The sequence below is a fragment of the Piliocolobus tephrosceles genome, chromosome 1 (genome assembly GCF_002776525.5).
Source record: "Piliocolobus tephrosceles isolate RC106 chromosome 1, ASM277652v3, whole genome shotgun sequence".
In the NCBI taxonomy this organism is placed as follows: Eukaryota; Metazoa; Chordata; class Mammalia; order Primates; family Cercopithecidae; genus Piliocolobus; species Piliocolobus tephrosceles.
Window position 1 is genome coordinate 22,317,898 of NC_045434.1, and position 18,166 is coordinate 22,336,063.

Sequence of the window (18,166 nt, forward strand, 5' to 3'; positions counted from 1 at the left end):
AGAAGCAAAAATATCAGATGCACGAGTCTTTGTGACTGAGATTTGGGGAGAGGAGTGAGGACAGAGGAGTCAGAGACCAAAGCTTGGTGAGAGGGAAGAAGAAAGGGAGGAGGGCCGGGCGCAGTGGCTCATGCCTGTAATCCCAGCACTTTGGGAGGCCGAGGCAGGTGGATCACAAGGTCAGGAGATCGAGATGAGGCCATCCTGGCTAACACGGTGAAACCCTGTCTCTATTAAAAATACAAAAAATTAGCCAGGCATAGTGGCGGGTGCCTGTAGTCCCAGCTACTCTGGAGGCTGAGGCAGGAGAATGGCATGAACCCAGGAGGCGGAACTTGCAGTGAGCCGAGATCACACCACTGCACTCCAGCCTGGGCAACAGAGCGAAACTCTGTCTCAAAAAAACAAAAAAAAAAAGAAAGGGAGGAGGACGGACATCCTGCTATAGAGTGGAGATGACAGGAACACATTTTTTTTTACTTTCCTTTTCTTGCTCTCATTTCTGTGTTTTATTAAGGGAAACACAAAGGAAAAATTGAGTTGTTTGTTAAAAAAATGTCAAAGTGTGTTTCAAGCAAGAGGAAAAGAAGCAGGAACATTGCCACCTAGAATGGCAATATTCTAACAAGGACAGCCAAAGACTGGCTCATGGTTGCAGGGACACACTTGAACTACACACTACCCTTACCTGGATTATTTTCATGTGAATCCCCCATTCCTGTGCTGACACTCAGATCTCTGAACAGAGCTAGAGGACCAGGTGGCTCTCACTTTGTAGGGTGAAAGGGACATCCCAAACCAGCCACTGGAATAGGAGGAAAGTCCAACAATGCAAATGTGAATACTGCTCCCTAAACACAAGGCTGGCAAAGGCTCCCTCCAGCCTGGCAAAGATGGCCCTAGGCAAGGAGCAGACTTGCCCAGGCTAACAAGAGTACCATTGAAAGCAGCACATTCTTTGAACCTTGCAGTAGAATTATCTACATCCCCACTTTATCTTCCTGCTGTCCCATGAGCTCCTTAAGAAAAGGTTCCATGTCAGACTCCCCTGTGATTCTCCTCAACGTGGCTCAATGTTTCGCATACCGTAGAGGTCCCGTGAATATTTGTTGACTAAGTACAAGTGCCCTGAAGTCATAGTCTACTTCATGCCATAACTCAGCAGGCTGGATTAAGCATGAGTGGGCTTTGGAAACAGACAGGCCTGAGTTCAAATCCCAGCGCTGACATTAGTAAGCCGTTTAATCTTAAATTATTCAACCTCTCCATGTTTCAGTTTCCTTATTGGTACAAGAAGAGGAATGATATTCCCCCGGAGTTATTGTGTGAGTTAATAGGGACAATGGCTGTGAAACATCTAATAATCTGACCAACTTAATATTCAGACTCTGTAAGTCTCCTCTACCATCCCTCCAAATGAGTGCATATAGTTTCTGAAGGGAAATCACCTTGGCTTTGCCCTGTTCTTATGAGTAAACAGGAACCATGCCAGCACTCAGGCAGAGTCCCTGTGCCTAGTAACAGCAGTTATCACGGTGTAACTGAGGGGTTTCTGTGCCTGGGATAGGCTGTCCTCCATGGCTCGGCTCATGGCATTGCAGGGCAGTTAAGAAGACGGTCCCTGGGGTCAGACAGATCTGGGATTGGTTGTTGACACTGCCACTGATGATGGCCTTGGACAAGTTCTTTAATCTCTCCAAGCTTCCCTTTCCTCATTTGGTAAACTGAGGAAATTATTGAGCTGTTTTTCTGTGTCTTTAAATAAAATAATAAATACAAAATACCTAGCACAATGCTAGGAACATCGTCAGGATTCAGTGAATTGTAGCTGCTATTGTGATCATTGTCATCATTATTGGACAATAAGCAGCTCTAGGACCATGTTTTATTTACATCTGTGGTACCCAGCACTTGAACATAGGTGTCCAGAGAGTGTAACTTGAATTAACCTAAACCGAACTGAACTGAAGACAGTCCCTGGTGCTGAGTGAGGCTAGCGTAGTGTTTGGCTCTTGGTTCCACCCACACTTGAGATGGCATTTCTCCTGGAGCAATCCCACGTGTTCCCTAACAAGTCCCCAGATTGCAGGCTTCCTGCATGAGGCCCTCATTCATGGGCTCTGGCAAACCCTATTTTTGACATCTATGTGTGATACTTCACACCAAATACCAGAAACCTGGACATAATGGGGGGAGGCTGGGGCGTGAAAAGTGAACTCCCCCAGACATCAAAACAGGGAGAGATCTGTGAAGAGGTGAGGTCTGTTAGCTCCTGGGCCTGGTTCATGTGCCACCACATCTCAGTTATCACGCGATGAATGTACGGATGAATTTGGCAGATGTCCTCGGGGACAATGCACAGCGAGCAGTTGGGAGCCTGGCTGAAGCATTTTGCATCATTGGGGTGTCCCTGTGCTGGCTACAACAGGTAGGAACAGGCCCCACAGGCAGGCAATGCCTAGGGCAGAGGCAGCTGGCCTGAATTAGCACTGTGTTGAAACAGGTGCAGAGGCCATCTCCATCAAGCCAGTAGCAAGACTCCAGTTTCCTACAGGCATTTTCAGGAAGGGACTCTACCTGTGTCTTCACCCACCAAGGGCATTAAACCACAATGGGACTGAGAATGCCCCTGCCCTTGAATGTACATCCATCCTCATTCTTCTGATGGATATGCCCTGTTTATTCCATTGTTTATTTATTTATATAATATATCTCTCCTAGTTTCTAAACAGGATTTGAGGTGACATACAAATACTACCAATAGTGAAAACGATTTTTTAAATTAAAATTATATACTGGGAGCAGAAAAGCAAATCTCTCCCCCACCCAAATAATAATGTGGGGATAAATATTTGAATTGTGATAGAATGTTAAATGTTACTCTGTGTTTACAAGATGAAACAGAGAAAAGTAAAGCTTTAGAAAATTGTTATAATCTGATCAAATTGTGTTTCCAACAATATTTATATGTCTAGTTGGCTTTAGGACAGAGTCTGTAATGAAAGAACATATGTAACTCATGACAACGGAGATCAGCCCTGTGACCTCATGAACAGTGTTTGAAAATTTTTACTTTTGTTTATTGACGGTATCTCACCTTTTGTGAAAAGAATTATAGCAAATGTAAAAGAAATGATGTATACAACAAGTTAATAAGATAGAACTACAAAACCAGGAAGAGAGAAAACAGATAATATTAAATAGAAGAGTTAACAGTTGTCTCATTGAGGGTAGCAACTATGATAACATGGTTCAATCTAACATAGTTCTAAGTACATACTTGGCACTTGTTACGTGTGAACATTTGAGCAAATGAATACGGTGAATGAGAGTCCAATTTGCCTTTGAGTTTCCTGGTGGCTAGGGCAAAAAGAGAAATAATCACCTTACAGATATTTTTGCACCTGGATTAGAGTGGTAATTGTGGATTTGTTTGATTAAACAAAAAAGAAAATGTTCCGTTAATCCTCATACCTCTAGATTCTAGTGCCCAAGGAGGCAAACAGTGAATCTTTCCACCCCACTCCTCAGCACAGTGCCTTGCATAAAATAAATATTCATTGCATGAATATATTAATAAGGTCATTAAAATAAAGATTTTTTTGATGCATCTAAGACATGATTCCATTTCCTCCTTTCTTATCCCCAATCCTTTTTTAACCTTAAAGTTCGGAGAGGAAAAAAAAATTGTCAGGAGGGTATCGAAAGCGAAGGTATTCCAGGTAGATGACATGGCTTCAGCAAAGGCATCCGGGGAGAAAGTCAAGGTAAGTTAGAGAACCTCTGTGCACAGAAGGAAATGGGGCAATGCAGGAGGTTTGAATACTGGACTTTAAGTTTCTGACTCCACAAGCCATAGAAAGTCTTCAAAAGTTTGGGATTGGAGGAGTAAAATAATCAGGAGTTTGGTCTACGTTTATTAATTCTGGTATCAGTGTGGCTGATGAATTCAAAGAAAGGAGAAGATGGAGGTAGAGCAGATAAACTTAGTTACTCTAGTATAAGTGAGAAATTTAAGGCCTGGCCCAGGGCAGGGAAATGACATTGAGGGAGATGAATGTAAGAGCAGTATCGGAAATCAAGTCATAAAGCTCAGCATCTGTTTAGTTGTGAAGTGGGGAGAAATGAAGGGGAAAACAAAGAGTGTTGGGGAACAGTGTGGCAGTAACAGGAGGAAAGCAGCAGGAAGGGGTGCAAGAAGAAGTTTGGTGACTTTTCAAAATGTTTTCCCATCCATTATCTCATTGATTTCATATGCAAGCAGAGTGAGATCCACCCTGAGTGTCAACTGAAAACTGCTCTGCCCCTGTTTAGAGCTGCCAAGTTTCAATAAGCAAACCTGTGCCTTGATCCTTCTGGTAGCACCAGGACCCCCACTGGCAGGTGCCCTGCCCTCTCCAGGCAGCCCCAAACCTTCGCCAGGGCTCAGTCACCCCATCCTGGCTCTGAGCCAGCAGCAGCTAAAAGCTGGGTAGTGCAAACACTGCGGCCTGCCATGCTTGCCAGGAACATGGATGGGTGTGCCCCGGAGTTCAGCCAGAGTCTCCCAGAACATCTGGGCAGGGTGGGGAGGGAGGAGCACAGCCATTGGAGTTTCTTTAGCGTCTCATCTTTCTTCCCGCTGGGTAGCAGGCTCTGGTTTCACCACTGACTCACTTCCAGGCACAGGGAAGTGGTTTCACCCTAGGCTGCAACTTCTCCCCTGAGCAATGGGGCAGATAATATTTCTCACCTCCTTAGGACAGCAGGAAGTTAATGAGAGGGCTCTGCATGCTGCTGGCTGAGCCTCAGTTGGATGGCACGAGCGATTGCATAAAGAGAAGAAACACTGACCTAGTTATAAAAAGTCAGTCCTGGACCGGGCTCCAGCGCAGAGCTGGTCTAGCCTCTCACCTCGCAGATGAGGGGCCTCCAGTCTGTAGCCACGACCACTCCCAGCTGTCATCTGTTGGTTTTCAGACATATATGTTGGGGCCTCTGATGGATCCCTACATCTCAAGGAAAATCCAAATTTCTCTGCACAAGCCGGTCCCACCCAATATTTCCAGCCTTCACTCCCTCACTCCCCTTCTCTCTTCTTTCCTCCTCACTCAACTCCAGGCATTCACAACTCTACATTACCCCCAACACACACACACACTGTGACTCAGACACTCCCCATGCATTTTCCTGGCACAGACCTGTGCTCTGCTACCCCGTCAGCAGTGTCCTCAGGCAGGAGTCCCCTTCCCTTTCTTCTCTGCCCTGTTGAAAACCCACCTCTTAAGCCCTCAGACAAGTAATTAGCACCTCCTCTGCCCTGGCAGGCTGTTTAGCATTTATCACAAGGCATCACCAGTTTTCCTTTAGATACCTGCCTCCTTCACTAGAAAACACACAGATGTGTGACTTAGAGAGCTTAGTGTCCTCAGAGCCTCCCAGAGTCAGGCCCTGGTGACAGATGTGGGAAATGAAGAAGGAAAAATGCAGATTATAGTAGGGTTTACAAACCAAGGGTGCAAAAACAGGGATGTAGCGAAGTCTCCCTCCAGCCCCTGCTCTCTGCCCAGCTCTCCCTGATATATAACATGCCAGGTAGCAGGTTATTAGGCATCCTTCCAATTTCTTTAAGTATACCCCCCAAAAAACACAACACAAATATAGATCCTTTACTTCCCGCTTTGTAACCCAAAACATAACTTTTTTTTACAGAGGCCCTTTAAAATCTTTCAAGTTTCTCTTATTCTTCCTCCCTCTATTCAAATCTTCAACCCATAGGTTTAACTATCCATGAGACAAATAATACCACACTTTTAATGTAAGTCACAGTACAGGTGCATCTTGCCTTTAAAAATGATTGAGTTCCTGAGAAATGATGCAAAATCACATTTGTATTAAAGTAGTCACATTTCCAGTGCATTGAAGGGGCATGTTGTTTAAAGATATTTAGGAGTGAATCTTCTTATTGATGAGGAAATGGTATACTCTGCAACTCCCCAAACTGTTGATTCGGTTCAGATTTGCTAACACCTCATTTTTTAGAACCCAGTAACACAAATTTAAATAACAGCAGGTTTTTCTGTCTAGTGAGAAAAAGGGTAAAATTTAGAGCCAGAGTTCCTCCCACAGAAACCCCCTCAAACCTGAAACACAGGGAACTGATAGCCCTGGTTGACCCCACCTTTTCATCTATGGAGCCAGATTTTGTGGACACATATGCAGCTTCCTGAGGATTGGCAAGGTAGTGAGAAGCTGCTTTCATGATTTCAGCTTGCAATGGCACCATCTAATGATTTTAAAGAATTTTTTTTAGAGACAGAGTCTCACTCTGTTGCCCAGGCTGGAGTGCAGTGTCACGATCATGGTTCACTATAACCTCCAGCTCCTGAGCTCAAGTGATCCTCCCACCTCAGCCTCCCAAGAAGCTGGGACTACAAGCATGTGCCACCATTCCTGGTTAATTTTTCAAATTTTTTGTAGAGACACGGTCTTGCTATGTTGCCCAGGCTGGTCCAAACTACTGGCCTCAAGCGATCCTCCCACCTCAGCCTCCCAAAACTCTGAGAGTGCAGGCATAAGGCACCATACTGGCTGGCCACCTAATGACTTTAACTGTTTAAGATTGTAAATCAGGGGTCCATCAACTACAATCATGAGCCAAACTCAACCCATTGCTTGTTTTTTGCACAACCTGCAAACTAAGAATTTTTACATTTTTAAGTGACTTTTAAGATTAAAAGAAAAATATTTTGTGACATGTGAAAATTATATGAACAATTTACATTTCAACATTCATTATAAAGTTTTGTTAGGACACATTTATGCTCCTTCGTTTAGTGACTGCCTATGACTGCTCTCACCCTACAGCAACACAGTCGAATAGTTGGAATTGCAAAGTCGAAAGCCTAAAATATTTACTATCTGACCCTTCACAGAAAAAGCTTGCCAAACCCTGTTTTAAAAGATACTGTAAGACCCAGAGTAGATGTCCAGATGAAACAGATGCATCTCTTTCAGCTTTAGGTGTCTGTACCTGGCCAAATAGGATCTCAGTGGTGAGACTTTTGTTCCTCTTGAAGAAAAGCATGGCTACCATGAACCAATGCTGAGAGACTTCTCATCTGCATCAGACGGTCAAGCTAACCTTTCTCAGCTACTCATTCTTCCAGTTCAAGATGGGCAGGTGTAGTGGGCCAGCCAACCACCTCTGCAAGCTGCAAGTCCCATTACCCTCCTGCAGAACCACAGGTGTCCACAAGAGGGCAGCAGATCTCCTGTTTGCAGTTCTCCGGTGGCCTTCCCAGCTTTGGAGGGCGGTCAGCCCACCTGAGCGCTTTGCTAGCTGAGCCTCCATAGAACTTTCTCTAGCTGGATGGTCAGGAATGGGGCCATCTTACTCTGCAGAAACCTATATAAGCTTTCTGGTCCCCGGTAGATAGTCCAACATCTTGGTGGCTTACCGTCAAATCTGTTATTCTTGAAGCGTCAGGAATTTTTTAAAAAGAAAGGAAAAGAAATTCTAGTTTCATTCTCTTCTTGCCGACTCCCAAGTCCTCTTTTGCTATATTCCAGCCCAGCACACTGCCCCAGTTTTTCAGCGGTTGTGTCTAGCTCTAACCCCATTCTTCTCTATCCTGCCTTGCAATGCTGAAGCCGGGACCCTGCAAACCTCCTCTGTGCTTTGCCAGGTGGCTCATGGTAGGCTCCGCTAGGTTAGGGTGGAGGAAGGAGGCATTTCCTTCCTAGAAGTGTGCTTATTTGGGCTTCTTTACTTCTACCTGTTGTTCTGAGCGGCACCTAGAAATGCTTCTTCATCCCAGTGGTAGCATCCCCCTGACAGTAGCTGAAGCCAGCTAGCATCTTCCCCAACTCATGCGGAGCTAGCTCCACCATGCCCACCTCAAAGACACTCACACCAGCTGCCTGTGCTCCGTCCTCAGAGGTCTGGGCCCTGAGTTCACTAGGCATCTCCTCCAAGGCTCTAATTTTTATCATTCCAACTTCTTCCTTCTCCCCTGACTCCACTCTGCCCTAACAGCCCTATTGGTGGTAGGCCCTTTGCAACTGCTCCATTTAAGGTAACCTAGTGTTCTCTTCCTGCATTTTCAGTTATGCCTAGTTATCTATTCCTTATATTAAATTTTCTCTAATCAAGCAACTGGGCGTGGCTTTTGCTTCCTAACTGAACTCTGACTGATAGATACTTTTTGTCAGGTCTAAATCTAATGAGAGATTTAATTGTGATCATTGGGTCACAGATCCTCCAAAAGTCCACCTGAAAAATTAAGTCTACAAATGCCCACTGTGCATCTACACGTGAAAGGCACTGGTTTGAAGCTCAGAAATGGGCACTGCTGATCAACTCAGGTCCCCTACTCCTGACCCCTACTCCAAGGTTCTAACCCTGGTTCTTTGCCTTGTCCTGCAAGGCAGCTCCATGACTGGTGCTTTGGAATGGTAAAGAATGCAGGCCAACTGGCTGCCTCCCTCCCCAACATGTGGTCTTCCTTGTTCCTCTGGCCGACGGTCACCTCGTCCCCCCAGTCCCACCATCCAGACAAAGGAATGCAGAAAAATAGAATTATAATACCTCCTGCCCCACAAGGGCCTGGTGAGAGAGTCAAACTCATAGATCTTATTGAAGGGCAGACAGCCCTCATTCTCAAGCATGATTCTTTCTAGACAGCACCTTACCTGGGGAGAGAAGAAAGACGCCACCTTGGGCACAGAGAAGTGGGCGCAGAACTTACCTCTGTGACAGCTTAGCTTGACTAAAAATGCCCAGCAGCAGATTTGGATCTGCACAAAGGAAAGAGCGGGACAAGAGGGCAAGCAGGGGATGAAGAGGGAGAAAAGGAGGCCGATGTGTCTCTGCTAAAAACAAAGCTGGACTTTTTGCAGACTAGCAACACCTTTCAAAGCCCTCTCTTCAGGAGTCACTGAAATGACAAATCGTGCTGGTTATAGCATTTCAAAAACAGAGCCTCCTCAGCCGTCATCTCTGGAAAATACACACTCAACCAAATTATCTGGGATTCCTTTTAATGAAACTTTGCCCCTCCTTTCCCAGAGTGCCCCCACCAAGGCTCCAGCGGCACTGAGACATTGCTGTGAACTTGAGCGCACCCTGCTGGCAAGTGGCTGCAAAGACACAAGGGCCGTCTTCCCTGCCACATCCTCATGCCACATGTGTGCACAGCAGCTTTGAACTTGAAAGTTGTTTTACCCAAATTGTTGTTCTCTTTTCACAGTTTTGTAGTGTTAAACAGACTTCAGCATCCTCATCTCCATCTTCTTTCTGGTTTTTGTATCCCGTTCTCCATGTGGCCCCTGCCCTACTGGACCTCACCACAGTGCCCTTTTTGTTTTAAGACTCTCTGCCTAACCCAACCAAGCCTTGGCTCCTCAAACTGCCACAGGCAGCTCTTGGATCATGGATGGAAGTGATTGCATTTATTGGAGGGGTGGGAGTTGGGGCAGGGATGGGCAAGATTAGGAGAGAAGAGATTCTCTCCTAATCCTCAGGCTTTCTGGATATGGAGGCCTAGAATAAGAGAAGCAACCATAGGGAATTGGTCACAGAAATTACGTTGAGAAAACCATCCCAGCTGACCTCAGGCTATGAAAACCTTGGACCAGAATAGCTAACTGGTCAACCCCTTTCACCTCTTCTGGGGGCTGTGGACTATGGCTCTGAAGAGGTGTGTGCCTGGGTAAACACAGCCCACCCATATCCCACTTAGGTATGGATTCCTTTCTCAAGAATTTTCTTCATTTCCTAATGAACATTAAGAATTCAAATTCTTTGATTTAATCCCTGATATGGTTTGGATCTGTTTCCCCAACCAAATCTTATGTCGAATTGTAATCCCTAATGTTGGAAGTAGGGCCTGGTGGGAGGTGATTGGATCATGGGGATAGACCTCTCATGAATGGTTTAGTGCCATCCCCTTCATACTGTTCTTGCAATAGTGAGTGAGGTCACATGAAATCTAGTCATTTAAAAGTGTGTGGCATCTCTTCCTGCCCCTCTCTCTCCTGCTCCTGCTCTAGCCATGTGAAGTGCTTGCTCCTCCTTCACCTTCTGCCATGATTGTAAGCTTCCTGAAGCCTCCCCAGAAGCTAAGCAGATGCCAGCATCATGCTTCCTGTACAGCCTGCAGAACTATGAGTCAAGCTTCTTTTCCTTATAAATTGCCCAGTCTCAGGTATTTCTTTATAGCAACTCAAGAACAAACTAATCAAGTCCCCTCTCAATAAATTTTGAGGAGATGCAAATAGTTCTCAAGCACCCCTCTCCACTTGAGCTGTCAAGTGCACAGTGCCGGTGTATGAGGAGCCCAGATCAAGGCCAGGTGGACCCAGCTGGGGCTGAGAGGGCAGGAATTACTCTAGGGGCTTACCTCCCCCAGCTTCTGTTCTGGTGTCCACTAACAAGGAGATCTCTTGGAGACCTGGATAGAAGACAAATGCCTTCCCTTCAGACTGCCCTATTTCCAGGATGGCAGATATAAAGCCTTCATGCCACCCCAACCCCAACACACACACACACACACACTCCCATCAAAGATCAACTCATTGATCACAGCAGTGAGCTGAGATGCAGTTCAAATTCCTGCTCCAGAGTGAACACAAAATAGCCACTTCAAATCAGAATTAGCCAGACTTCTGGCTAGTTCTGGCCTATTTTAAAGTCAGGATCTTCAAAACACAAATATGTGATTAATTGTCATCTGAAATATTCACAAGACAAATCTGAGCTCAAAATCAGCTCTGCTATGACCTTGTAAAACTCTCAAGTTCCTCTCCATCTCCTCTTTTTTATAAATTTGGGTATCTGTGCTCCTTTGGTGTGTTCTTGAACATGGTCCCACCTCAGTGCCTTTGCACTTCTTCCCTTCAGCCTGTTCCCTCTTCCCCCGGATGCCTCCATGCCTCCTGCCTTCACTTTAGGTCTCATTCAATTACTACCTGATCAGAGAAAGTGCTCCTGGACCTCTCTAGATAAGCCCCTACCCTCCACCTCCATCTCCACACTGTCTTCTTACCTCGTGTTTTCTTCATAGCATTAATCGCCATCAAACCTATTATTTGATTATCAAAGAGTTGATTTTCTGTTTCCCTCGCTAGAAAATAAGGTCCGTGAGAGCCTCATCTTGTGGTCTGCTTGTTGCTGTTTCCACAATGCCCACAGTAGGCCATCAATAAAAGCATGCTTAATGGACGAATGAATATGTGGGTAAATAAACAAAGGAAGAAGTTTGTAAAGGGGAAAACTTTTGCCTCACTCTTCAGGGGAACCACCTGCTCTCTGCATGGAGTGACTTGCAACAGAGGCAAGATACAAAAAGTGGACAACCTCCAAGTGAGGTCTTCCTCACACAGCATTCCTATGTACCTCGAGCAAAGTTCATAGTAATAATTTAACTGTAAATGCAAACATCCCTATTCCCTCTTGCTGATAGAAACACAAAAATGTACAATATATACAAACATACACAACATACGTCCTCAACACATATAAAACGCCTCACTAATTCAGGCTAATTGGACATAAGACAAAAGTAAATTGCTGGAAAGTCCAGACTATTAAATTTTGTAATAGAATATACTTTTATTACTTTCAAATTCAGGGCACCCTGCTTATTCAACACTCAGACACTTAATATCTCTCTAATTCAATTCAACTGCCAAGAAAAGCCACAAATCCAGAAATAATCAAGAAGTCCTTCAGGCATCAGCAGCAATGAAAGTAGCCAAAAATAGCCCCAAAAGGGAAATCTGCTGAGATTCAGTTATTTTGCTAACCAAAAGAAACTGCTACTCTCATTGACTGTTCAATGCCTGTACAAGTAAAACTTTGCCAGCACCCAAGTCAAAAAAAAAAAAAAAAGAAACAGATACAGTAATAACAATAATAATAACAACATTAACAACTAATATTTATTGAACACTTAGTACATGATCCTATTCCAATTCCTTTACATGTATTACTTACATAATCTATATAACAACCATATCAGGTATGTGCTATTATTGTTCCCATTTTATAGATGATGACACAGAGGTACGGAGAATACAATAATGAAGGCAGAAATAAAAACAAAGAACAAGGAACAATTGGGTAGACAGCAATGGTCTATGGCCAGAGAAGTAGAAGTTACAACTTAGATTGGAAATATGCTGTCAATCAAAGGAGATGATGATGGAGAACAGCAGTGGCCAAGAGGGAAGACAAGTCAAACACACCATTTATAGAAAGCCCAGTGCAGGGGGATTCAGTGCTGGGACTCCTCTGTGACTCTATGGTACCACTGTTCTGTTGGTCCGTTCGATAACTGGGGAGTCCCTAAGTCAGCCTTCCCCCATAAAACCTCCACAGTGATTAGGAAGACTACAGAGTACTCAATTTCTTTGAATTGTCATGAACCAGGTATCCAGAATATGACTTGCCTAGAATTTCTAGTCCAGATGTGTTGACAACTCAAGTTATTGCAGGACTGGACTAAATTTTTTGATTGTTATAACCGGCCCATTTATTTTTTGCAAAGAATAACTTTAAAATGCCTTGAATGTGACTTGGCCTCAAGCAGTTTAAGCAGTCTCCCCGTAACTCTGTTCTCACTGTTCGCTTGCAGTATTTTCTCTTTTCAGTGCGAATATGGATTTCAAGCTGGAACGTTTTTGAATGATTACCAGGTCTGATCTTGTACGTGTGCATATTTCTCTTTCAAATCTGGACCATCCACGATCCTTTGACAATAGCTGCTATCTGGTGTGCAAGCAGAAACTACACATGAAGGTGAGTTTCTCCACTGCTCTGGGGTCACCAGGAGCAGGGATGGGCTGGTAATTTGGAGGTTTAGGGCCAGACAAGTGGTCCTTTTCCACTCACATGTGAAATCTGTCAGCTCTCAGCCTGGAATTGTAAGCAGAACAAGTGAAACTTCTTAGGTTGCGGCACCTCCTTCCAAGCTGTTCCTGCAGAGCAGCATGGGATGCACAGGCTGTGTTTCCTGGGAGACATCCTAAACAGCCTCTGAAAGAACCCTTCTTAGCCCACCCCATGTCCGGTCCACAGTGTGTTGAACATTCCTACCTAAGACTGATATTTTTTCTCCAGGTTTCATTGAGTAATTTGTAAGGCAGCTCTCAGGAATTATTTCCATTCCCAAATCCACCTCAGTTGTTCCTCTAACTGATGGTGTGGCCCCAAAGTACCTCACAGAAGCCAAGCCTCTCACTCACACATGCCACAGGTCCCAGCAGCACTTCCACCTTGAGGCAGACCCCAAGCCTAAAATGTACCATGAGATCTTGGAGGACACATCTCTGTGGAAAGAATGTATCTCTAACTGCTCCACGAGCCCAGCTCGGCCTCATCTGTTTCATAGGGTGCTGGAGGGACTCCCCTCTCCAGTCACAAGCCAGGACTTCCGGGGTGTCATCCTACCATGTCTGTCCCCAGCAGAGCTAATTCCAGGCATGGATGTTCAAAGTCTTCATTACACCGTGATGCCCACATGCACCTAAATGTGGGAACTGACATTTTCCAGACGTTTGTGTTCCCTTTTCAAGTGCCAGTGCCCTTAAGAAACAGAACTTCGTGCACCTGTTTTTCCTGTGTGGGTGACCTAGCAGAGACCAGAGAATCAACCTTGCTCCCCAGAGGGCTGCTGCCTCCACAGGGACACCCAAATTATTCCAACTTCCAAAAGCAAAGCTAAATGAAGTCTTGTATTCAGCCTTTGTTTAAAGATCTTGTTCATGAGGTTTTGCATCATTCCAATACTTTTGCATATTACGTGATTCACACAAAGTGAACAATGGTTAAACTTTCAGGAGTAGAACTTAGAGTAAATTTTTCCCTTCCATTTACTTTTCTGTGAACACATTTTTTAACACCCTTACATTACCATTAGAAAGCAGAACATCTTTCTTTAATAAAAAGAAACATACAGACTTTAGTTTTGACAGGAACTGATTCCCTGTGTGTTTTAAAGTTTAAAAATATTTAATGGCTTATTCCAGGTTTGTGTTGTTTCAAAGATGATATTTACATTTAGCAAATTGACTGACTTACTCTAAAGATCCACCCGATTCAGCTTTGTGCCTGTCTGTCACCAGACTTGTCCACTTGGGAGGGAGGAGTGGCCTCATCTCTCCCCTTCCTGGCTGTCAGTCACCAGCAGGACCCAAGCACACAGACCTCAGACTTGGCATGGTCTCTTCACTAAGCTCCCTGTGGGAAATGTTATAAGTTGCTATTTTTCTTTACCCTGAGAGATGCACAAAGGCCAGACACGGTAGTGTTGGTTTTGTAGGTGAAAAAACCCAGCTACTGGGAGTTCAATCCCAGTGGATTTCCCAGTTACTTGAACTACTGACAGCAGGTTTCACGTTTGGTCTTTTAAGGCTGATCCCCTGGGCTGAAATCATCTGATAGACTTCCTAAACTGCTTTTAGAGTCGTCATGGGTGACTTCCATTAGCCCTCTGGGAGGGGAATTAAAAACATATTTTAAAAATTCTCACAAGTTAATCACGTTCCAAAATGAAGTCACCCAAATCGATCTCAAGATAAGCTTGACAACAATTAGAGCTTGTTTCCTTTCGAGTCATTTGCACTAGCAAAAATCTCACCTTTATAGTACTTAAGGAAATTGATGGGACCCTGCAGCCATTCTGTGTGTTTTGGGGAAAGAAGCAAGGAAAGCCAGCCATTGAGGTAAAAGACCCTCTTGCCCCATCCCCCTACAACCATTCTGGGCTGCTCTGTCTATGGGGCAGCCATTCTTTATTCTTTTACTTTCCTAATAAACTTACTTTCACACAAAAAAACAAGTAAATAAATAAAATAAAACCACTCTGACTTCCACACTGCCCTCCACCTCCACTGTAATTACTGGCCACGCCCACCAGGCCATTCAGTAATCAATGAATGGTCTCTGGTACTTTCTGTGGCCCCCGTGGTGCTGACCAATGCACTGTGTGCCAGACTGCTTAGTGCCAGCAACCGTGGCCAAGGAAAGCAGAAATTTAAGGTCTGTGTAATGGGTGCTTCCAGGTAGACACAGGTGTGGTGGGACCACAGGACAATTCCTCTAAGTAAGACCTAACCTGGTGCTTTCTGATCATTCCAAAGTGGCATCGAAGGAGGCCCTCAAAGAAAGTGGTCATGGTGTCCTTGAAACGTGACTCTGTCTGTGGCCCCTTGTCTATATCCCCATTTACTTGATATTAATTCTTCATTTTTCATCTATCCTGTATGTCTATAATGAGCTAAATTTTATAAGTCTATTAGGCAAGGATTTCTAGTTTTGGAGGCTTTTAAAAAATCGTGTAGTGTATGTCATTGCTTCTTAAAACATAAAACGTTTTCTTTTTGTAGGTTCATAATACTGCACAAATAATTGGTGGAAAACACCATCATAAAACATTTTAGGACATGAGCATACAAGACCATTGTTAGGATGAGGCAGCACAGCATTACCAGGAAGAAGATCGCCAGATTCCTTATATTTACCTTCAAGGCCGTACTTGAGCACACTAACACTAACAATTAATAACATTAAATACAATTGCTGAATAAATGAGTGTTTCCGCATTTGAGTTGGACAGCAGACCAGTAAGTGGGGTGGGGCCTGTCTGTCACCTTTGACGGTCAAAGACCCTGAGCCTGGCTAACTGCTTGCGCCGCCCGGACCGCAGGCTGCCTGGGCCAGGGACGCGCGGAGGGGCCCCAGCAGAGGGCGGGCTACGCGGAGCAGAGCTCTCGGGGGCGCCCCGCGCCCAGCCCCGCCGGCTCCCGCTCGCCCCGAGCACGCGGCGTTAGCTAATCTTCTCAGGGACTGCCGAGGCCCTTTCTCCGCCAAACCGCAGGGAGGGACGGCCCGAGAAGGGAGGGGGCTGGGAACGGTTTGTTGTTGCTTTTTCTGAATTAAAAGAAAACAGGGACTAGAGCAAGGAAGAGAGCGAAGTTCAAGGGAGAATCTGGCAAGTCACCTTGGGCAGCCCCTGGACCGCCGCCAGAGCTCTCTTGGAGAGGGTGAGGCCGCCGAGCGTGTGATGAGCGCCTAGTGAGTATTCACTGCGCATGATAGATGACTGGCCTGGAATCCTTCCACACCACAAATTTGTTCCTCTGTACACCCAGGCAACCAAAAAGCCAAAAGAAATGGGGGATGGAGGAGGGGGCTCTCTAACTTCAGTTTCTCCCGGCTGCTGGCACCCGCAGCCCCAGAAGCGCTTAGCCCCGCCCCCCATTGTCTTTGACTCTGCTCCGTCCCTGGCCTCCTTTGGCCCCCGCCCGGTCCTGGAAGCGGAGCTGCGGGTTTCCCTTTTCTCTCAATGTGCGCACTCGCAGCCCCGGCCCAAGCCCATCCTCTCCAGGCAGGGATTAGTGCAAGCGTCCGTTGGCTGGAACGAGCGAGGACAGCCTCTCTACCTCCCTGCCTCCCTACTTCCCTGCCTTCAGCACCGTCCCCTCTGCGGCTCCTCCGACGCAGCCATCCACAGCACAGCTGCCAGAATCGCCTTTCCGTTCCACGGTTTTGATCATGTAACATCCCCACTTGGAAGACCAGAGTGAGTCCCAGGGGTCTCATATGTCAGATCTCAGTTTCTAACCATGAACATCAAGGCCCTCCCCGATGGCCCCCCATCTTGCCCGCCCTGTCTCACCGGCCTTCTATCCAAAATCTTCCAGTGCAAAACTTCTGGTCAGATTATGCAGACCTTTACAGCCTCTCCCTCCCCTACCCCACCACTTCGTCATTCCACAAGTATTTATTGAGCATCTACAAGGTTCCAGGCACTGAACTACGGGCTGCAAATACAAAAACGAACAAAAGAAATCATCCTGCCCTTAAAGACTTTACAGTCAAGTGAGAACAGAAACAAGGAAATTTTCTGGCTCCAGTTTGTCACTAAAACAACATAGTTCACATCTAAATCTGAGCACAGTTATGTAAAATAAACTAATAAGCAGATCGTGCACAGATAAAAGACTGAAATGAAATGTACCAAAATAGTTTTAGGATAACTGTTTCCTTCCTTCCTTTTTTTTTTGGAAGGGGAATAGAGTCTGGCTCTATCACCCAGGCTGGAGTGCAATGACGTGATCTTGACTCACTGCAACCTCCGCCTACCGGGACAAGTGATTCTCCTGCCTCAGCCTCCGAGTAGCTGGGATTACAGTTACAGGCGCCCAACACCACGCCTGGCTAATTTTTGTATTTTCAGTAGAGACGGAATTTTGCCACGTTGGCCAGGCTGGTCTCGAATTCCTGACCTCAGGTGATCCGCCAGCCTCGGCCTCCCAAAGTGCTGGGATTACAGGCACTTACCCCCATGTCCGGCCTGCTTCTTTACTTCTACTTTTAGGTAATTTCTAAAAATTTTGACCAGGCATTAATTTTTATGATTAAAAACAAACTGTTCTGTGTCATTTCTTATTTTTCCTGATTAAAAATATATTATTTTTTAAAGAAAAAATTGAAACTACAAAATATATTAATAAGAAAATAATAAATTCACAATCCCAATATAGTGCATAAAATAGCAGCATTTTATTTGATTAGTACCTAAGCATTATCGTATCTTTTTATAAAATTGGGCTCATGTTATATATACAGTATGTCATAACATTTCTACTTAAAGTATTATAAATAATTTTCCATGGCATTGAAGTGTTCTACAGCATCATTTTTCATATCTTCATAATATTAAACATGAAGGAGCTATAATTGGTTTAATCAATTCTTGTACATACGTCATTGTGCATATCCCTAAAGTGGAAGAAAATTGTGGAGATTGAAAATAGGCTTTTGACTCATTCAGACCTGGATGCAAATCCTGTCTGTACCACTTGCTGGATGTAACTTTAACCACATTTACTAAATTTTTCTAGATCTCATGTTTCTCACACATAGATAAGGTGATAGTAATATCTTCCTTATGGAGTTATTGTGAGAGCAAAATTATATACATAAATTGTTTTGGTCATGCCTGGCACATAGCAATTGATAGCCTTGATTATTTTCTTAGAATACATTTCTAGAAGTAGAACTTTCGGGCGAAAGTGTTTAACCATTCTGAAATTTCTTGAGGTATACTGCACTATAGAAAGAGTGTATAAATTTCACTGAAAAGAGGGAGTCAGGAAGAAGTTTTTTAAAAAATTAAAC